At 35.3% G+C, this 24,843-nt stretch overlaps 1 long non-coding RNA gene across 1 annotated transcript in view; it reads left to right on the forward strand.

Moving 5' to 3' along the window:
• The window catches only part of LOC128247690 (uncharacterized), a 225,475-nt gene that overhangs the window by 116,531 nt on the left and 84,101 nt on the right, over positions 1–24,843 (forward strand). The window contains exon 3 of the long non-coding RNA XR_016241647.1: positions 23,211–23,276. This is a non-coding gene — a long non-coding RNA (uncharacterized LOC128247690). The remainder of the gene's footprint in view (positions 1–23,210; positions 23,277–24,843) is intronic.

Genomic DNA, 24,843 nt, shown 5'->3' on the forward strand with positions numbered 1-24,843 from the left:
CGACTCTGTTAAAAATAGAAATAGGTTTTAATTCATTAAACATTTCCTTACAAAATGCTCCCAAGTTACAACTTCTGAGAAAATTCGAGCATAGTGTAGGTGCACGCATGTATTGAGTGGTCTGAGTAGGTAAGGCAGGCAGACAGTGTCTAACCCAGACTAAATGTATTAATATTAATTACACCTAATTAAATATAAACGTTAAATGATTTCCAATACATTGTAAACAACCTTTTTTATTTTTTAGGACATGAAATCCATTGGGTAATTTAGATGATGGTTAATACTTTGATGAAAGCTTTCAAACTCTGTCTATATAGTAAATAGCATTTGTTATGTGGTTAAACAAACGTGCTGTCTGATCTGATCCATTAAAATAGAATCAAAGAAACAGAAAAACAAAAAAGCTTTTATAAATGTCATACATACTGTAGTTTTAATCTAAGGCTGGGTTAACATGCAGCTTTTGTGTTTAAAAAAGTGAAAGTAAATTGATTGAAAGTGATGACGGTAGCATCTCTTAATTTCATAATGAGGACTTGAAAAGAATTGGGGAAATTCTTTTATTTTATTCACTCATGTCATGTCTTCAGGAATCTTCTTGTAAAGTACCTTCTAGTGATATCCATAAGTGCATGAATGAAATTTGTTTAGTGGGTACAAACCCAGGCTCAAAGTATTTTACAAACAGGGTTGATTTTTTAAACTTAATATCAAAACGAACACAGGTATAATAATCATGCTAATGATTCTAAAATCATTTCCACTATAGACACAAGGCCTGACATTATGGGGGAGGGGGCTAGTCAGTGAAATCGACCCCAGTGCTCAATAGGTACGTATTTAATCAACTCCAAAAGGATGAAAGGCAAGTCGAACTCAGCAGAATTTGAACTCAGAAAATAAAGACAGACGAAGTACCACTAAGCATTTTGCCTGGCATGCTAATAATTCTGCCAGTTTGCCACCTTAAACACAGGTATAATAATAGTAATTATTATCATAAATATTATCAAACACACATTCTCAATGTATGTGCTTTGCTTTGCTTGTTCACTGGTAGGCTGTAATTTGGTGCAGTGGAGATGATTGCAGCCTACTGGTGAACAAGCAGAATGCATACATTGAGCGATGTGTGTTCGTTAATGTTTATGACATTAGTGCTGCCTCTAATTCAAATTTGAATTATTATTATATTTGCACAGCAAGGCCACAAGCTGGCAGAATAATTAGTATGATGAGAAAATGCTTAGTAGCATTTCACCCATCTTTGCATTTTGAGTTCAAATTCCACCAGGGTTGACTTTGCCTCTAATCATTTCAGGGTTGATAGAATAAGTACCAGTTGAAATCTGGGCCCAATATTATCAACTGTCCTGCTCCCACAAATTTCAGGTTTTGTACCTTAAACAGAAAGCATTATTATATTTCTATATCAATGCAGTAAGCTGGCAGAATCATCAGCATATGTTTTTGTTTCAGTCATTTGACTGCAGCCATGCTGGAGCACTGCTTTTAGTTGAACAAATCCACCCCAGGACTTATTCTTTGTAAGCCTACTACTTATTCTATCGGTCTCTTATGCTGAACCGCTAGGTTACAGGGATATAAACACAGCAACATCGGTTGTCAAGTGAAGGTGTGGGGACAAACACAGACACACAAACATATATATATATTTATATACGATGAGCTTCTTTCAATTTCCGTCTACCAAATCCACTCACAAGCCTGAAGCTATAGTAGAAAACACTTGCCCAAGCTGTCATACAATGGGACTGAACCCAGAAACATGTTGCTGGGAAGCAAGCTACTTACCACACAGCCACTCCTGCACCTACACACACACACACACACACACACACACACACACACACACACACACACACACACACACACACACACACACACACATATATACCCTGAATTGTGGCACAATATGGATAGATTTCGGAATACCAACGAACTTTTATGTAAATGTATCAACTTAACGGATAAACATATTACAATGGATATTACAATGGATAATACCAAGTGGACTTCCCCTTTTTCTCTCTCTTTTTTCTTTCTGACTACTTCTTTGTGATATAATCTTGGGAAAGAATATATTTGCGGCTGAAGATAGCTTTAAACCATCCTCTCTATCAATTATATACTCATATAATGATGCAATGACTGGTTGTGTATAAAGCTTGAAACATGTGTACCGCGGAATCCTTTGTGTTCTGTTTTAATTTTACGTTTTTAATTTATATATATATATATAAATACACACACACATACATACACATGTATACATATATATGTATATACATATGTATATATATCAAAAGCTATGAAATGAGAAAGATCCCTGTGGCTGTTATTCAAGGACACTATCAGTGTCTTCAGTCCCATATGCTCTGCCTATCTCATATCGGTTTTCTCAGCGACTTCCACTCAAAAGAGAAACAGTGTCCTGGAAGAGGAGGAGGAGGAGGAGGAATATTTTGGGTTGAGACTGTCATCACATTTGATGGACTGTCGTAAGCAAAATAAGCAGTATCACAAAACTTGTAAACAAACTGCTTTACACCAAAGCAAACACTATCACTAATGATATTCCATAAACACTAAAATTTAGACCCTTCTTGTCAGTAACAAACCACAGATATGTAGACGCAGTGAAAAGAATTACTAACAAATGTGATGTATGAATCCTCATGCAAATCTGAAAGTTGTCAACTTGCCAACTACAACTATCACATCAGCCATATAAGTACAACACTGCCCCGTCAACTTACTATGCGCTTACTACAAAGAGCAATCAGAACAAACTATGTCACCACCGCACAACAAAAGCAAATAGGAAAGGCATTAGTGAGCAAAATATTTGTCATTTACTTAATTACCCTTAAAAATAGATATTTGATGACGGAAGCAATATGCAGAGCAGCACAGTATAAGGCTAAAATAAACTTGCAGTTAAAAATACATTTATCATAAATGTAAATAAGGACTGACTGATGATGCGGTGTAAATGTAATGGCAGAAGCCTCAAATTCTGGCAGTTATGCCTGTAGCACACACACACACACACACACACACACACACACACACACACACACACATACACACACATACATACATATATATATACATACATATATATATATATATATAAATGCATATATATGTATACACATACATATATATATATATATATATATATATATATATATATATATATATATATATATATATATACATACACATACATACATATATATATATATATATATATATATATATATATACATACACATACATACATATATATATATATATATATATATATATATATATACATATGTATATCATATGTATGTGAATCTATATAAATGTGTGTATGTATATGCATAGATAATGTATATGTGTATATACATTTATATACATACATATATAAGTATATGTATGTATGTATGTATGTATGTATGTATTTATGTTTATCTAATTTAGTGGTAGCTTCTCATATCTGAGAAAGAAAATTCTGCAGTTTCAGGCTAAAATATCAGGCCAAATGATTTGTTCATGGTGATTAGATGTTTGCACGTACAATGGCTCGCCCCTTTCCATCCAATGCTCTGCATTTGTACAATAATGTCCGCACAGGCACACAATCTGTCATATGTCAGATGTCCAAGTGATCACAATGTAAAGTGAAATGGAAAAGGTTTTTTCCAAGAACACAAGGCACCACCTGACCTGGGAATCAACATATGCATATATATCTAGCTATTCATGTATACATATATATCTGAAGATGGCTTAACGGGGTGAAACTTCGAAGTCACTGCCAATAATATTCTTGTTTAAGAATGATAAATTTCTACTCTATAACACTATAAATTTATCAGATTAATGTAAAATTGTTTTTATTATAACTGGCCATAAAAGCAAACATTAACACACACACACGCACACACACACACACACACGAAACCAAATATTAAACTCTTTCCAAATTATTATCACTCTCATAACATTTATAAATTTTAAATATGCAAGGTGCAGTGAATATATTGTTGTGTATATTACGCAAAAATGAAAATAACATTGATGTCTCATTTTAACACATATATTCACCAAAATTACATAAAAATGTCTTGAAATACTAAAGAGTAAATATATTCAATAAAATCGTCATTGGCTTCAACCACAGCCTCCAGACAACTTCGGAATCTTCTGCAAATTTTCTAGATGGTCTCCTTGTTTAAATTGGTGAATGCTGCCATAATTCTTGCCTTCAGTTCATTTTTGGTGTTACAAGGAGTTTTGTTGGTCTTTCACTCAACTGTGCACCACACATTTTAATCAAGGGGATTTCAGTCTGGGGAGTCAGGTGGTCAGATGTTAGGGGTCATGTGCTCGCAGGAATTGTCTGACAGCCATGACTGGGTTCTCCTGCTTGTGTGGCATGGTGCAGAGTCCTGTTACCAAACATAGGGTCTTCCAGCAGCCACCCTCTTCACTCAGGGCAGCACTACCTCCTTCAGACACTTGATGTAGGCCTCCATGTTGAGTCTAGGGCCATGAATGGAGGCATAATGTTGCCATCACTAGTAATCACTCCAAACACCATCATGTTGACTGGATGCTTGCTTTTTATCATTCTCAGTACATGTCCACAGATTGAAATGTAAACACTCTGAAATGTTCATATTGGAGCTTTCCGCACGAATGTCAAGCAGTACAGCATGTCGTTTCCAAATTTTTGGCAGAGTGAATTGTGTCATGGTGCTGTTTTTTTCACAGATGGTGCCCAACTGACTCTACTATACTGTGTAGCTCACAGAATCAAAAACAAAAAATATGCATGGACGAAATTAAAAATATGATATTGTGACAATCTAACCATTGCACCCTATATATACATATATATATATATATATATATATATATATATATATATATATATATATATATATATGTATACATACAAACATATATCTTAATATATAAAGCTGAAGTTGTGTGTCTGTGTGAAGCCTTTTTGAAAGTTTATAGAAATCCACATTTTCCACTTTTTCGAAAAAACTTTTACATCAATGAATTTTCTCGATGTGAACTTTTCAGTGCAGTAATTAGATTTTTAAAATTCCGTTTACTTTGTGTGATTTAAGGGAGATTTGGCTGTTGTTTCTAGCAACTTTTATATTTCATCCCTTCTACCTGGAAAGCCATTCTTACACACGCGCTCAACATAAAAATATAGAGAGTAAGAGTAAAAGAGGGAGAGGGAGAGAGAGAAAGTGATACATACAACGTCATAGATTAAACTTCCATCTCAGTATTTTTTACCTATTTTTCATAACATAGATACGTAAAAACACACACAACCACACATACATGACCTGTGACAACAACATACACATTGCTCTCAATCTCTATTCGTTCCTCCCCCTCTTACTCTCTCGCTCTCTCAAACGTATACACGTGCAAGTAAACACAATCCTTCACATCGTGGTATATTTACAAAACATTGATGGCATAACTACAGAGTTGTATCCCCCAACTTTGGAAGGTCATAACTTTCATAAAAATGAATATTTTTTAATGAAATTTTCTATGCATATATTATTTATTATGTAGATTCCAAATATACAAAAATTTTCGGAGAAAGTGTTTTGGAAGGGGGTGGGGTACAATATTCGGAAATTCCAATTAAATTCCTCTTAACTTCCAGGAAAATGAATATTTTTTCATGAAATTTTGTACAAATGTACCTTGATGTATGTACATTTTAAACATGTAGGAATTTTGAAGGAAACAACTGCAGGTTATTTTTGAGAAGTGTTCCCCACTCGGTGGTGTTTTGGAGCAAGTCGTCCATATTTGTTTCATTTTTCTCTATTATGTGCTTATGTGCATCCTTAGATTTCTAATGAAGTAATAGGCAGTGAAGAGAAGCAGTCATAAGAAAACTTTTAACTACCCCTATTTCTTTCTCTCCCCCTCTCTACCTCTTCCTCTCTCGCTCTCTCAAAAGCATACACGTGCAAGTACACAATCATTCAGTAAAATATAACTCATGTTCGTCAATGTTTTGTAAATTTACCACGATTTTCACTAGGGTGTTAGGGTTAGGGTTTTAGGGTTAGGGTTTAGGATTAATGTTACGGTTACGTTTTTTAGGGTCGGGTTTAGGGTTAGTGTTAGGGTTAGTGTTAGGATTAGGTTTAGGATTAGGGTTGGGTAATCGTGCGGGTGTTAATCTGAAAAATTACAAATATGTGAAAAGTACCGACCCTGCCATCTATTATAACTTTTGTTGTTCTGTTTAATATATACATAGATTATGCCTCCAAAGAAGAGAGTTTGCTGGGGAAAGACAGCAACCGGTTTAAAATGACAGCCACAGACTGCAGCAATTCACCACATTCCAGTAGCCACTTTGAACATAATGCAAAATGGTGCATCAACACCTTCTGCCCAATCTGATAGAATTCTGGCAAAACTATTTAGCAACAGATCGCCAGCAATTGCTTCATCACAAATTGCCATCCTAGCTCCTGTGAAAAGGGATTACCCTGCTATGTATAATCAGGGCAGCGCAAAAAGTTGTTTTGGACAAGCATTTCTATAGCCAATTACACGGATGAAATTTACGTATGCTTAATAATTTTACGCAAAACAGCCTTCAGACTTTCCCTATTAATTTCATCGTCTTTTGAATTATGAACATATTTACATCATAAGGGTTTTTTCGTTGTAAGGCTTTCATTTTTAGTTGATTTTCAGCTAGCAAGACTTATCGTAGATGGCATAATAAGTCACACCCGGACAAGGTCGGGTCATACTGCTAGTATATATATATATATATATATATATATATATATATATATATATATATATATGTATACATACAAACATATATATATATATATATATATATATATATATGTATACATACAAACATATATATATATGTATATATATATATATATATATATATATATATATATATATATATAAAATCTTCTGTGTGTGTGTGTGTTCCTTGTCTGTCAGTTCTTTTAAAATAAAGCCTCTGTTCTACTTACTTCACGAGACGTTGGCACCACGTCATATTTCATCACCAATGTAATCCTCATCATCACTATCATCATTGTCAGCAGCAGTAGTAACAACAGCAGTTTAGTTATTATCATCATCATCATCATTTTCACTAATAATGCTCTCTTTCTTCCCCTCCCTCTCTGTTTATTTCTCTCTCTCTCTCTCTCTCTCTCTCTCTCTCTCTCTCTCTCTCTCACTCTGTTTTAATCATTCTGCATTTTCGTTTTCGTTCCTCCCACCTTCACCCCGAAAATCCATGCAAGATAACCACGTCAGTCCTCTATGGCAGCACTAATCAACACCACAAGCTATTAAGACGATAGAATTTTATAATTACATACACTTCTAATTAATACAATGTAACTGTTTTCACAAAAGGTCGTTAAACTTGGTGTGCATCAATGACCATACAATATGTTTGTGTAAGTTACTACCACTCTCCATTTTAGCTCACCCTCTCTCTGTCTCTCACTTTCACTTTCACTCTGCTTTTTCCTCTCTGTTATTCTCTCTTTCCTTCTCTATCCTCTATCTCTCTGTCGCTCTCTCTCACTCCTTCAATTTCTTATAGTCCTTTTGCGCTTAATATCTTTTGTGTATAACAAGCGATGTCTGAATGCATGCTAGTGTATGTATATGTGTATGTATGAGCATCCTTCTCTCTCTCCCTCTCTCTCCCCCTCTCTCTCTCTCTCTCTCTTTATACACATCAGGAGTGGCTGTGTGGTAAGTAGCTTGCTTACCAACCACATGGTTCCGGGTTCAGTCCCACTGCGTGGCACCTTGGGCAAATGTCTTCTACTATAGCCTCGGGCCGACCAAAGCCTTGTGAGTGGATTTGGTAGATGGAAACTGAAAGAAGCCGACCGTATATATGTATATATATATGTGTGTGTGTGTGTGTGTGTGTGTGTGTGTGTATGTGTTTGTGTGTCTGTGTTTGTCCCCCCACCATCGCTTGACAACCGATGCTGGTGTGTTTACGTCCCCGTAACTTAGCAGTTCGGCAAAAAAAGACCGATAGAATAAGTACTAGGCTTACAAAGAATAAGTCCTGGGGTCGATTTTCTTGACTAAAGGTGGTGCTCCAGCATGGCCGCAGTCAAACGACTGAAACAAGTAAAAGAGTAAAAGAGTATCACATACACACACACATTCAAATACATACATACTTACAATCATAATAGATCTGTGTATGTGAGTGTGTGTGTGTAAATAGATAGAAAGAGAGACAGATAGAGATATCAATCCAACTTTGTATGATTGTGTGTAGAAGAATATATTAATCAACGAAATTCCAACCTTGTCTGATTTTCAAATTTTATTATTTACAGTTTTTACAATTTTACGATATTATGATAATAGAATATTAGAATATTACATATTTATTGTGATAAAACAAGTACTTTCATGCATTTTGCAATCATCAGGTTTATGTAGTAGTATCAGAATGAAAGAGGGGATACTAAGCTAAAAGAAGTTAAGAGAAGCTAGTATAAGTTAAGGCACTTGTGAACATGACAGGAGTAACGAACAGTTTGGAAAAAGTGACAATTGAGAATTGAGAAATTGGCAATTAACGATTGAAAAATGAAAACCGAGAAAATGTGTAAGGGGGAGATTTCAATAGGTTTCATGAACTGCCATGACTACTACATACATATATATATATATACACACACACACACACTCAAACACATACACACTACATGTGTAGTAGTAGTAGTAGTAGTAGTAGTAGTAGTAGTAGTAGTAGTAGTAGTAATAGTAGTAGTGACACTCATGTTCCAGAAGTATCATGCATATATATATATATATATATATATATATATATATATATATATATAATAATAATAATGATATGAATAATATATATATATATATATGCATATATACATACATACATGTACATACTTACATGTATATGTATATACATATGCATATTTGCGTACAGGGCGTCAAAAAACGTAAACAACATGAAAAACGAAAACATGAAATACAAAAACGTGAAAAATAACTTTTTTGCGAACAACGAAAGAAACAAATGGAAAAACAAGACAAGCAACATAAAGATCAACCCTTCATCAGTTGTCAGCTGTTTTATCTACTCCGCATTTCGAGCATTAAGACAAGATGTGTTCTTGGCAAAAAAGTTGCTCCTGCAAAGCAAATTAAATAAAATTTGGGATTTGCAGAGGTTCAAAGTTGGTAACAAAAACTGGACAGTGAAAACAAATGGTAAGGGCTGTTAAGCCATAATGATGTGAGGTGGTGAACGCTGGAAAACCAAGCTTTGACAGGAGACACACAAATTCGAGAGGAAAGAAAGAAATTCAAGTTAGATAAAGAAAGATGGCCGCTGGTCATGTGTGAGTAACAAGAGAGTCTAGGAGGGAGAGAGAGGGACAGATAGAGAACTGTGAAGGGGGAGGAGAAAAATTAGAGAAAGGATGAGAGAGAAAAAGGAGATAAAAAGAATTAGAAAGAGGAAGAGAGAGGGAAATAGAAATAGTGATAGAATTAGTGTCGCATCAGAATTATCAAGATAAAACTTACTTGGAAATGGATGCGTGGCATTCAATATGATTCAGACTTAAAGTCATATGGAACCTAATCAAACTGTTTTTAAATAAAATATATACATATAGATATATATATATAGATATATATAGATAAATATATATATATATATATAGATAGGTATATATATATATATATATATATATATATATATATATATATATATATAGAGATAAATAATATATATAGAGATAGATAGATAGATTCATACATATATACATATACCTGTAAATATGTATTTTTGTTGATATAAATATATATGCATATATATGTATATAAATATTAGTGTTTATATATATGTGTGTGTGTGTATGTCCACACACATTATACATGCATATATATGAATAGATCTTTGTACATGTATTTGGAAATATTTTGGGAAGCATTTTACCTTCTTTTCTTGTTTTGTTTTGTTTTATTTTGTTTTTCTTTCTCCTTACTTCTTTTCATTTACTTTACATATGTAATCTTAATCTCACATTTAACCAATTTCCAAGGTCTTTAGCAAAGCTCATTACAATTTAAATGACTTCTGATGTCTTTAATCTTTGACTCCAATATCACCACCACCACTACCATCACCACAACTACCACATCCACCACCACTGCTTATTACTACATTCTCTTCAAGATATATTAATACCATTCTTTCAGTGTTCTTTGCTTCCTTGATAGAACCATAATTTCAACTGATCTTTTGACCAATGTTACAAATGGTACTGTTTAATTTTCACTCATTCTATATTCTATATTCTATCCCCCAGCTCTTTCATAAAAGAACTAAGAACTATATACTGAACAGTTTGTAATCACTGCACTGGCCAAATGGTTGAGTTATTAGATTCATGGTCATAAGTTTTTTGGTTCAATGCTTGGACAGGGCAGCTTGTTCTATCCTTTAACAAAGTACTGCATTTCATATTACATAAGTGCAGTAATTATTATCTGCTGAATACTAGAGAAGTTCTCTCTGTCTGTCTGTCTGTCTCTCTCTCTCTCCCCTCTCCTACTCCACCTCTCTCCTTTCCCTCCTCCTCTTCTCTCCATCTCTCTTATCTCCCCTCTATCTCCCCCTCCCCTTTGTTTCTTTCTCCCACTTCTTTTGTCTCTCTCCCTCTCACTTCTTCTCTCCCCCTCTTCCCCTCCATATCCTACTGTCCCTCTCTCTCCATCTCCCTCCTTCTGCCCTCTCCTTCTCTATCTCCCCCTTTCCTTCTCTCTCCCCTCTCTCCTTTCCCTCCCCTTCTTCTCTCCATCTCTCTCTTTCTCCCTCTCTCTCTCTCTCCCTCTCCCTCTCTCTCTCCCTCTCTCTCTTTCTCTCTCTTTTTTTCTCTCTCTCTCACCTAGCATGTTTCACCATCACTTGAAAACCGATGTTGGTGCGTTTACGCCCCCATAACTTAGCAGTTCAGCAAAAGTGACTGATAGAATAAGTACTAAGCTTAAGAAATAAGTCCTGGGGTCGATCAGTTTGACTAAGACCCCTCGAGATGGTGCTCCAGCATGGCCACAGTCAAATAACTGAAACAAGTAAGAAAATATGTTTATTGGCATTAGGAAAGACATCCAGCTGAAGAAAGTCTGACAAAGCAGACAATAGAGCTTGGCACAGTTTTTTTTTTTTTGCTTGCCAGCTTCTGTGGAGGCACGTAGCTTAGTGGTTAGGGTGTTGGACTCATGATCATAGGATTGTAGTTTTGATTCCTGGACTGGCTGACACATTGTGTTCTTGAGCAAAACACTTCATTTCACATTGCTCCAGTCCACTCAGCTGGCAAAAATGAGTAATTCTGAAACAGATGGGTGTCCCGTCCAGGTGAGGAATTTATATGCCATGAAACTGGGAAACCAGCTCTTATGAGTCAGCAAGACTCATGAAGGTAATTTTCCTTTTATTCTTTTTTACTTGTCATGCCATCAAACCTATGATGATAATGATGACAACAACAACAACAACAACAACGACAACCACAATAGTGATGATGAGCGCGATGATGATCATAATGCCATATATGTATGTTTATCTTTTGCTGCCTTTTATTTATTAGCATTCTTTTCGAAGAAGTGAACTGGTTTCTGACAAAAAAAAAAACAAAAAAAAAAACTAAAATTCCATCACTGATGGAATTTCAGATTACAACAACGATAATTGTTACATACTAAACTTTACAAAAATCTCACATATCTTTACTGTTCCATTTACAGATTGTATATGTAAAGTTTGTGCTAGCTGGTATCTTTCTTCACTTGAAAATCCTAGTTTCTCCAGATTGTTGTTTGAGCATTTACTAACATAACCAAATACACCAGTGATTAAAGGTTTAAATGTAAACCTATACTCAGAATAGAAGAGCTGTAATTTCTTCCTGATTTTCAGAAAGAAATTCACATCTGCCAGGCAATTTATATCTGTGTCTGTGCATGACATTTCTTTCCTGTTTCTAAGTACCTACGTCTGGTCTGTTATGTTTGTACTTTATAGAAGTTTTGAACTATATCACCATACATATGTATGTATGTATATATCACAAATGTATGTAGGCATGTATCTATGTATGTAGGTATGTGTGCATGAATGTGTGTAGGTATGCTTGTATGTATGTGTGTAGGCATGCATATATACACACATGCCACTCATAAGGCTTTGGTCAGCCTGAGGCTATAGCAGAAGACACTTGCCCAAGGAGCTACACAGTGGGACTGAACCCGGAACCATGTGCTTTGGAAGCAAGCTTCATACCACAATACATATATATATATATATATATATATATATGCATACCATATATATATATATATATATATACAACAGACTTCTTTCAGTTTCCACCTAGCAAATCCAATCATAAGGCTTTGATCAGCACAAGTCTATAGTAGAAGACACTTACCCAAGGTGCCATGCAGTGGAACTGAACCTGGAACTATAAGGTTGGGAAGCAAGCTTCTTATCACACAGCCACACTTGTGCCTTCACATTATTTCTAATTACTGTAAAAACCTCAATAAATCGTGCACCTGTGTAATTTACACAGGTGATTTTCAGGATAAAATTTGTTAAAAAAAAAGCTTCTACTCACGTAAAATTCACACCCAAAAGTTTTCAGAATTGCCAATATAGCCAGGGGAAAAGGTTTTCAATTTAGTTGTATTTAACATAATTTCACTTACTTATGATTAGATTTTATTAAATTTTCATTAAATAAAAGTAATTTCTGTTTTTAACAGGAACACATTGACAGCTATTAAATTACAAAGTTTTTGTGTTGTTTATAATAAACTTTATTTTACATTTCTTACCCACAAGAGATTACGTCTGATCTTTAGCATACTTCTGGTATGTCTTCTCAAATCACAATCACAGGAAAAGTTGTTGACAAGAATTACCAAAAAAAACAAAGCTGATAAAGACGCACAGGTGTAGCAAATTAAGTTTAGTTACCAATAAACATCAGCTTGGATGACACTTTACTCAACCAACAGAGGAAGGTGGTCATTCAAACTGATTATGTAAACAGAATTCTTTCCCACCTATTCTTGTCAGAACCTTTGATATGGAGTATCAAAATTTTAATCCCTTTCACACTTATAAAATGTCAAGCAAACTTTAAAATTTGTCATTACCATTATTGTCAGTATGGGCAGAACTTATGAATCATTTTCTGTGAAGGAGAAATTAAATATGTCTAATATGCATTTGAATGTGGCAATAGAGCTAATGTTAAAAAATTGGTGTAAACAGTACAACAAATTTAGAATTGTGCCTAGTAATAAATAGACAAAAATAAAAACATACAATCAAGATTATCTATATCATTACATTTTTTCAATCAGGAATATCCATATCATTATGTATTCGATAGGTAGAAACTCCAAACAATGTAAAATATGATCTGGACTGTGCTTACCAGCATGAATGTCAGACTTCAAAAAGTAGTTAACCATTCAATGGTTTTAGTAAATTTATATAGAAAAAGTAAGCATTGTACCGTCCAGCAAAAATAAAAGTCAACTTCATTATGTGTATTTAAGCCATTATTTTTTCTGTAAAAACCTTTTCTGACATTAAATGAATCAACTTATGGTACAAATGTTTACGTTTTGTACATCTTTTTGCAATAAAGAAAATTTCAAAAGAATTCTGGAAACGATTTACAAATGTAATTTACACACCCACTAAAGTTTATTTTAATTTTTTGTGAAAAGAAGTGTAAATTACATGGGTTTTTACGGTATTCAAGCATTATCTTGTAGTTCTGAACTTTTGATGATGTGATTGTTTATTCCTTGGATGACACTGTAAGATCATCATCATCATCGTTTAACGTCTGCTTTCCATGCTAGCATGGGTTGGACGATTTGACTGAGGACTGGTGAAACCAGATGTCTGCACCAGGCTCCAATCTGATTTGGCAGAGTTTCTATAGCTGGATGCCCTTCCTAACACCAACCACTCCGAGAGTGTAGTGGGTGCTTTTACATGCCACCGGCACGAAGGCCAGTCAGGTAGTACTGGCAACGGCCCCGCTCAAAAGGGTGTATTTTACGTGCCACCTGCACAGGAGCCTGTTCGGCGGCACTGGCAATGATCTCGCTCGATAGATAGGTGTAAGACAGGTGTGAGAAGTTGGATTTGGTCAGTTTGAATATAAACCGATTATAGCAGCAACTCCATCTAAGAATATCTGAAGAAGGAATTGTATTCCAAAATATCATTGGACTATGGATAACTAAATTACAACAAGTATATAGTCCATTTTATATATTATAGGGCATTGTTGTACCATTCAAAACTTTTTATTCTTTACAAACAATACACAATGCTTCAAGCAAACTACATACTCTCCTATAACAAGAAGAATATTTGGTCCAGACATGGCTGGTTTAAATGCTAAAAAGTTAAAGATCTTCCAGGTTTTTGTTGTCCTAGATATCACGATTATTTGCAGCGTATGAATTAAGGTGTTGCATTCTTTTCCCCCCAAGAACCTAAGTTCAGCCATACTTTACTCCAGGCAGAAAGGTATATCTTCTGCTGCTTCAGGAGAGATAGCTATGAAACTGAAAGTGTATCTTGCGTATAGGATATGCAAACGCTTTATCAATGGTCCACAGATCTACTGTATTTTTGTGACCTCAGTGGTAACTGGAAGGCAAGTGTACATATGTATTTGGATACACACACACACACCAGCACACATACATATACATTAAAAGCATACTGAAAAAGTACTCAACACAAAGAAGCTGTACATTTACAGTACATACGAACTCACATAGCACTGAAATTGTCTGTCTAATTTGCATAACGGTGCATGTGTTGACAAAGTGGATTAATTCTTAATTAATTAACGATGACGTGGATTAATTAATTAATTAATTAAATAATCAAACTCACATTCCAAATTTATCCAAAAGAGCATTGTATATTGCCACTATAAATATTTAATCCATTTAGACATTGCGTGCTCTCTTATGCAAATTAGGTTGTCTAAGGAAACTGGAAACATATTTCAATGATATACCATTCCTGCTAATGGAGTGATAAACCCCGAAGTATTACAGCTTCGTTGACTTTTCAACATTGTGGATAAAATTGTTGTTGTTGGCACTCCGTCGCTTACGGCGTCGAGGGTTCCAGTTGATCCGATCAACGGAACAGACTACTCGTGAAATTAACGTGCAAGTGGCTGAGCACTCCACAGACATGTGTACCCTTAACGTAGTTCTCGGGGACATTCAGCGTGACACTGTGTGACAAGGCTGACCCTTTGAATTACAGGCACAACAGAAACAGGAAGTAAGAGTGAGAGAAAGTTGTGGTGAAAGAGTACAGCACGGTTCGCCACCATCCCCTGCCGGAGCCTCGTGGAGCTTTAGGTGTTTTCACTCAATAAACACTCACAACGCCCAGTCTGAGAATCGAAACCGCGATCCTATGACCACAAGTCCGCTGCCCTAACCTCTGAGCTATTGTGCCTCCACTGTGGATAAAATGTATGTGTATTAAAAATGTTTACCTTTCATTTTAAATTGTGTGTATAAGTCTGTGTGTGCATGCATGCATAAAGATAAGTGGCTTAGTGGTTAGGGTATTTGTCTCAAGATCGCAGGGTCGAGAGTTCGATTGCCAGTGATGCATAGTGTCCTTGAGCAAGACACTTTATTTCATGATGCTTCAGTCCACTCAATTGGCAAAAATTAGTTGTACCGGTAATGCAAAAGGGCCAGCCCTGTCACATTCAGTCTCACACTGAATTTGCGTGAGAACTGCATTAAGAGTACACATGTCTGTGGAGTGCTCAGCCACATGTATGTTAATTTCATGAGCAGACTGTTCTGTTGAGCAGATCAGCTGAAACCCTGGTCCTCATAACTGACAGAATGCCAGTATGTGTGCAAGGGTGTATATTTAGATATGTACTTACACACACACGCAGATATGTATATATATATATATATATATATAATGTATTTCTGTCTTAGTCACTTGCACCTCTCTGGAACTTGGACTATCCAACTGCTGGCGCACAAACATCCCCGCTAACCCTCTGGTCAGATGCTGTGCAGCCACCAATAAATATGAGTATGTATGTATGTGTATGTATGTATATATATATATATATATGTGTGTGTGTGTGTGTGTGTGTGTGTGTGTGTGTGTGTGTGTGTGCATATATATACATGTATGTATATAATAATATTAGGGACAAAATCCAAAATTACAAGTAAAAACTCAATTAAAATCAATTTATAAAAAATCTAAATTAAATTGAGCTTTACAGATTAAAATATATATAAATATATAGTTTTAGGGAAAAGAACCAAGTTTCATGAACTCATCGATGAAAATCCACTATCAGTATGTATGTATATATATATATATATATATATATATATATATATACATATATATATACACATACACACACACACACACACACACACACATATATATATATATATATATATGTATACACATACACACATATTTATATATTTATGCATGTATGTATGCATACAGGAATACACACACGCACTCACACACAAATATATATATATATATATATATATATATATATAATATGTGTGTATATATATTGACATACCCATGTACACACATATATAAATTCCATCTTCCTCTTTCTCCCTCTGTCACTGTCACTATGCACACTCATATGTACACAAACACACACACACACTCACGCACTTACACACAAACATATTCACACGTCTGCACACACGCATACAATCATTCAAGACCTACACATAGTCGCATGTAAAACATATACATCTAGTTGTGTTACATCACGTTTTGACTTGAAAAACACCTGTTGGGCCGAATCTTTGGAATGTTTAACCTGCTTCTATAGCAATCATTGTTCCTGCTGCCATTATTGCTTAGCCCCAGTTCAGTCACTTGGGCAATACTTTAGGAATATTAGGTTGCTATATATATATATATATATATATACTCTTTCTATCTGTTGCTATATGTATATATGTATATATATTATATTTACTCAGCGGTGCATCAGCATGGCCGCAACTCTAAGCTGAAACTATAAACAATAAACTCTTTTATTTGTTTCAGTCATTTGACTGAAGCCATGCTGGAGCACTGCCTTTAGCCAAACAAATCAACCCCAGGACATTTTCTTTGTGAACCTAGTACTTATTCTATCGGTCTCTTTTGCTGAACTGCTAGGCTATGAAAACGTAAACACACCAGCATTGCTTGTCAAGCAATGGTGGGGGGACAAACACACACATACGCACAACAGGCTTCTTTCAGTTTCCATCTACCAAATCCACTCACAAGGCTTTGGATGGACTGAACCATGTGGTTGGTAAGCAAGTTACTTACCATACAGCCACTCCTGTGCCTATATAAATATATAAATATGTGCCTATATATATATATATATATATAGATAGATAGATAGATAGATAGATTTGTATTAATTGTATGTATGTATATAGTGTAAAGGTTCCACAAAATGTTTTTTGCATATGGCAAATTGCAGTAAAAGAAGGAAAATGCACAGAAATTTTATGTTGTACAAAATATATTCTGTGCAATATGAAATTGCTGTATAATTTTTGAAGCATTAAAATATATGAATTAAGACCTCATTTCCTCATTAATATTATTACCTCTGCCTTAGCGGAGATGGAGGTATTGTTTTTAGTCGTGTTTATTTGTTTGCCATGGACAAGATATCTCAAGAACCACTGGATGGCTTCAGATGAAACTTTCAGAGATGTTTGTCCTCGTGACTGGCACAAACTGATTAGATTTTGAGATTGATCCAGTACCAGACAAGGATTATGGATTATTTTTCTGGCTTTTTTACTTAGTGTTTGAAAGTGACTGGGTTCATTTTTAGTATTCTTGTTTGTGAGAGCAATTGAGTTTATTTCAGATATTCTCATTTTAAAAATCCCCTCCAGCTAGTCGTTGAGAGGATGCTGGTGTTGCCTTGGCAGAGGTATGTGCTCACTGAGTGCTCTTTTTGTTATTATTATTATTATTATTGAGTGAGAGAGCACTGCATGCCATCAAAGTGACACTGGGGTACAAATGTACAAAGCCCAATATACCAATCATGACTACTTCTCTGATAACGGAACACCAGGCACATGTCTCACCACCACATGTGCATGACATAGTGATCTCATATCAAAATAAACAGTGTAGGTGGGGCCCAGTTAAAATTTTTTTCAATTCGAGCTCCACAGATTTTCCAGTACAAGGCTCATCTTCTCAGCTGTTATTTTCAGCTCAGAATTTCTGGAACTACCGTTGCCACTGGCTTACACTTATTGTTCAATCCCCATATACTGCATTAATATTCCTTTAACTTTCTGTTGCATTGTTGACTTCATTGAACTCATAAAGCAAAATACGCCGAATATGTTCCTTTGTCACTTCCAATGCAGCTTTGGAAAAATAACTTAAAATCGACCTGCACTCTTCAAAACTTGCACTAAGAATAAGTACAAAGTAAAATTACTCCCTGCTTTTATAGCAAGTTAATGCAGGTAGTTTATCCTGTCCTGGTCTGACTTTTAGTTCATTCAATTGAAAAAGCCAGATTATTTATGGGATGACCCAATATATATGTATGTATGTATGTATGGCATGCAAAGATGACCCACAAATTCATGAAGCACTTACATATATACGAGGCAGTGCTGAAAAGTACCTGGCTTTAAGGTACCAAAAAAATCCTCATTGAAGGCCCAACCTTCAGAGTTCTTTTATGGAGCTTCGAAAAACTGAAGGACTGTTACCATAAGTGTGTGAATCTGAGAGGGGAATATATTGAATTAAATCATAATAAACTGCTTCTCCTGTATTTTCTTTTACTGGAAACCAGGAATTTTTCAGCACCTACATATATAAACGTATAATATATACATATAATATATAATATATATACACACACACACACACACACACACACACACACACACACACACACACACACACACATATATATATATATATATATATATATATATATATATATATATATGTATATATATATATGTATATATATATAAATTGTAAATCCATATATATGTATGTATATATATATATATATATATATATATATATATATTATTTTAGTCTTTCACTTGTTTCAGTCCTTTGACTGTGGCCATGCTGGAGCACATCCTTGGTAGAAAAATATGGAATGCTTCATGAATTTGTGTCAGCCTTGCATGTCATACATACATATATATATATATATATATATATATATATATATATATATACACATATATGTATGTGTGTGTGTATATTTTTATGTGGGTGTGTGGATTCTTTCCACGACATGACCCTTTGTCTTATTGACACAGTCAGACTATAGTCAGTTTTGGAGCCTGGTACAAATTTAGATGTGTCAAAGTTCATCACCAGAAATTGCTGACAAAAATCCAATTCAAAGAATGCACCTGGTTTTATGGTATTTTGTGTGAATAGTAGAAACAAAAAATCTAGTGTTCTATGGATATTATTAGATGACATATTGCAGTGTGGATGACTTAAGAATTTGATAGTGCAAAACTGGTGCCATACACGTGATGGCACATATTTTTTTTTTGTTTTTATTTTTATCTATTACTTGTTTTCCTCATTGGACTGTGGCCATGCTTGAGCACAACCTCGAAGGGTTTCAATTGAATTAATCAACCTCAGTACTCATTTATTTTTTTTAAAGCCTGGTACTTATTCTATCTGTTGCTTTTACCAAACAGCTAAGATACAGGAATGTAAGCAAACCCATACTGGTTGTCAAGTGGTAGTGATGGTGGGCAGTGGAGTGGGGGACAAACACAAACACAAGGATACACACAGATACATAAAAATACATGTACACACACTCACAGGCACCTCACAAACACGCACACACAAATACACAGCAGGTTCCTTTCAGTTTCCATTTACCAATTTTACTCACAAGGTTTATTGAGCGAAAACACCTAAAGCTCCATGAGGCTCCGGCAGGGGATGGTGGCGAACCCTGCTGCACTCTTTCACCACAACTTTCTCTCACTCTTACTTCCTGTTTCTGTTGTACCTGTAATTCAAAGGGTCAGCCTTGACACACTGTGTCACGCTGAATATCCCCGAGAACTACGTTAAGGGTATGCGTGTCTGTGGAGTGCTCAGCCACTTGCACATTAATTTCACGAGTAGGCTGTTCTGTTGATTGGATCAACTGGAACACTCGTCGTCGTAAGCGACGGAGTGCCAACAACAAAATATATCTAATACTTCTTATAGACATAATATATCAAATCGGGGCAAGGCACCAAAGAAACTATACCACTCATCTATGCATTAATGACATTTTCGGCACCTTGTAACAGTTGACAAATTGTCTTCATATCTTTAGGTGATCAACACAGGTGCTGGAGTGGCTGTGTGGTAAGTAGCTTGCTTACCAACCACATGGTTCCAGGTTCAGTCCCACTGCATGGCACCTTCTACTATAGCCTCGGGCCGACCAAAGCTTTGTGAGTGGATTTGGTAGATGGAAACTGAAAGAAGCCCGTCGTATATATATATATATATATATATATATATATATATATATGTATGTGTGTTTGTCCCCCCAACATCGCTTGACAACCGATGCTGGTGCGTTTACATCCCCGTAACTTAGCGGTTCGGCAAAAAGAGACTGATAGAATAAGTACTAGGCTTACAAAGAATAAGTCCTGGGGTCGATTTGCTCGACTAAAGGCAGTGTTCCAGCATGGCCACAGTCAAATGGCTGAAACAAGTAAAAGAGTGAAAGAGAGTAACACCACAACCAAAATTCCACAAAATTTCTAACCACAACTAAAGAAAACAAGTGGCTACTGCCGTTGCTTGAAATAATAGCCAATTCAAAGTACTGCCCTGTCATGCATGAATTCCTGATCGGTACGCCTAAATGCAACGTCACGAAATTTTTCGCCATACAGTCCTTTTTCTCTTTGAAGGGTACCTGTGCCTGACCCAACCTGGGAATAGATGCACCATGTTCTACGGGCTGTATTGAAGGGAGAAAGCATATTTAATGTGTCCCTCCATTTTTAATATAGTACAGTGTGGTTTTGGTGGGTTGGTAACTATTTTTAGCAAGTCAAGCTATCATGTAACAGTTTTCTTGCTAGCTCGTTAAATACGTTAGTTTACCAAGAGTGTAGGAAACAACTTCATGTTTTACAATGTCTTAATTTTTCCAAGATGTAAATTGTGCTATTTCACTCAACAACTTTATTTTCAGAACATTAAGATGTATTTCAGGTTACACATAAAATTTGTTGTTGTCATCATCATCATTATTATCATTTAAGTGTCCATGTTCCATGCTGGGTTAGATTGGATGGTTCAACCAATTCTGAAGGGTTCGAGGACAGCAGTATACTTTAGTGTCTAGCATACTTTTTATGGCTGAATACCCTTCCCAATGCCAGTTCAGTATTTATAGAATTTATAGACTTATTTAAGGAGATAATAAAATTTAAAAAATAAATAAATGTGCCTTTTTAAAGCCTAACCAGGCTCATGGGCCCGGTTTCCCAGTTTCAATGGCGTATGCATTCCCCAGCTGGATGGGACGCCAGTCCATCGCAGCGTTACTCATTTTTGCCAGCTGAGTGGACTGGAGCAACGCAAAATGAAGTGTTTTGCTCATGAACACAATGCACCACCCGATCCAGGAATCGAAACCACAATCTTACGATCATGGTGCTGACGCCCTAACCACTAAGCCACGTGCCTCCACCTTAGGGAGATAATAACTAAGCAAAAATATTCATAAATGTAGTCATAGGAGTGGTTGTGTGGTAAATAGCTTGCTTACCAGCCACATGGTTCCAGGTTCAGTCCCACTGCGTGGCACCTTGGGCAAGTGTCTTCTACTATAGCCTTGGGTCAACCAAAGCCTTGTGAGTGGATTTGGTAGATGGAAACTGAAAGAAGCCCGTCGTATATATGTATGTGTGTGTCTGTGTTTGTCCTGCCTATATCACTTGACAACCAATACTGGTGTGTTTACGTCCCCGTAACTTAACGGTTCGGCAAAAGAGATTGATAGAATAAGTACTAGGCTTACAAAGAATAATTCCTGGGGTCAATTTACTCGACTAAAGGCGGTGCCCCAGCATGGCTGCAGTCAAATGACTGAAACAAGTAAAAGAGTAAAAGAGAGTATGTGATTACTCATTGAGGTTTGTTTGATTTGCAAAAAAAAAAAATAATCATAAGTAATAAATAGAAAATGCTTCACACATTCATCTTCTCAATTGTCATCAAAGCTTTCCAGACAGATTCATCTGCTTTTATATGAAACAATATTTTCATGTCTACAGTATCATATGTATAAAATACCCACAATCTTATTAGTGATGTAGTGCAGCAGTTTTCTCGCTGATTGAATGTTATACATTCAGACACTGAGAAAACTGCTGCACTGCATCACTATTGCAAGTGATGTTGCAAGAATAATCTTTGAAAGGATTTTCAGGATATCCTATAGAGCTCATTGTGTGACTATTATTTACAAAAAAGACATTAGTTTAGTAAATTAATGCTGTACACAAACAAGTTCCATTGAAAGTGTCAACTGTCAATGCAATTTTAGCGTCGGTATTATAACTGAATGGTTTTTCAGTTTGTAGACATATTTCAGATCATGGTAAATCTATTATAAAGAAAATAAACTATTTTAACTAACTTGTTTTTGCAAGTTTGTCAATAAATATCCATGGATGTGTCAGTAAGAATTCATCAATTCTGACCTTATGGTCAAAATTACAAAATGACTGAATATAATCTGATGTTCTGCTTCTCGTTTGAGAATCAAAAATCTTGCCTTCTGGAGTCACTAATGTGATATATATGTTTTATAATGAGCCAATTTATTATATAATTATCATTAATATTTAGATATGTTTGAATACTTATTACATAATGCATTTTTCTTAGTGTTTGAACATATCTTTCATTTTTCTTATCTTATTCATTTCAGTCATTACACTGTGACTATATTGGGACACCACCTTGAAGAATTTTTAGTTGAATGAATCGACCCCAGGTAGTAATTTTTTTCTTCTAGCCTGATACTTATCCTATTGGTCTAATTTTTTTTATCAAACGACCAAGTTATGAGAATGCAAACATACCAATACTGATTGTCAAGTGTTGGTGGTTGACAAACGCAACACACACACACACATCATCATCATCATCATCATCGTTTAACGTCCGCTTTCCATGCTAGCGTGGGTTGGACGATTTGACTGAGGACTGGTGAAACCGGATGGCAACACCAGGCTGCAATCTAAATTTGGCAGAGTTTCTACAGCTGGATGCCCTTCCTAACGCCAACCACTCAGAGAAATATATATATATATATATATACATACATATATATACATCATCATCGTTTAACGTCCGCTTTCCATGCTAGCATGGGTTGGACGATTTGACTGAGGACTGGTGAAACCGGATGGCAACACCAAGCTCCAATCTAAATTTGGCAGAGTTTCTACAGCTGGATGCCCTTCCTAACGCCAACCACTCAGAGAAATATATATATATATATATATATATACATATATAAATTTAAATAATAAGGGTGAAAAATTAAGTTTTAATTTAATTAATATCAATTTAAAAACAGTAGCCTAGCATATTGAAAAATCTGAAGATTCAGAAAAATTATATTACATACTTAAGAGAGAACTGAACCCAGAACCATGTGGTTGGGAAGCCAGCTTCTTACCACACAGCCATGCCCATGTTTCAAGAAACTTTTTTTAGAGGGCTTCCAGTAAGTTCTATAGAGTTTTTTTTTTTTATTTCATTAGTTTTTTTTTTGCAAGATCTTAGTGCAGTAGAGTAATGTTTTAGAAAGAGTCATGCCACTGATACAGAAAATGATAAGCATGTTATTATAGACATGCATGTTATTATTGGCAAGCTTCTGTTTAAGCAGAAAGCACACACACAAATACACACACACACACATACATGCATGCATGTGCTGACTGACAACATATGATAGCTGCATGAAATTTATAATCTAACAAGACTTTTGAATCGCCCTGAATAAATACGATGGAATTTCTTTTAATTTGATGTTTACCAAATTCCACACTCACAATCTATAATTGAAGTTAAGGTTTGGTAGAAGACACTTGTTGAAGCTGCCATGTGCTGTGATCGATCTCAGAACCACCTGGTTATGAGCTAAACTTCTTAAGCATGTTGAGCATTGCATTTGTTGCTGATGACGGATCACGCACATTTTGAAGAATAATCTTAAGTGCAAGAAACAAAACACCGCTGCCGAAACGATTATCAAAAAGCATGAAATCTCTGAGGGATATCACTGAAATGAAAAACGCTCAAAAAATAAATAAATAAATAAATAAATAAATAAAGCAAAAAATAAAAATGCCCCCCAAAAACAATGAGATTAAAACTAAAAAAAATATATACCAGTGTAAAGAAAAACGAGAAGAAAAACGAAGCAAAAAAAATAAAGAAATAAAGAAAGAACAACGTTAAACTAACAACAGTATTAAAGAATAATGAGAATTATTAGATTCCAAGCAAAAGAAACCAAAACGGCATTTTTTGAAAAAAAAAAAAAAGAA

This window comes from Octopus bimaculoides, chromosome 4, assembly GCF_046866305.1.
Source record: "Octopus bimaculoides isolate indiv1 chromosome 4, ASM4686630v1, whole genome shotgun sequence".
Lineage (NCBI taxonomy): Eukaryota > Metazoa > Mollusca > Cephalopoda > Octopoda > Octopodidae > Octopus > Octopus bimaculoides.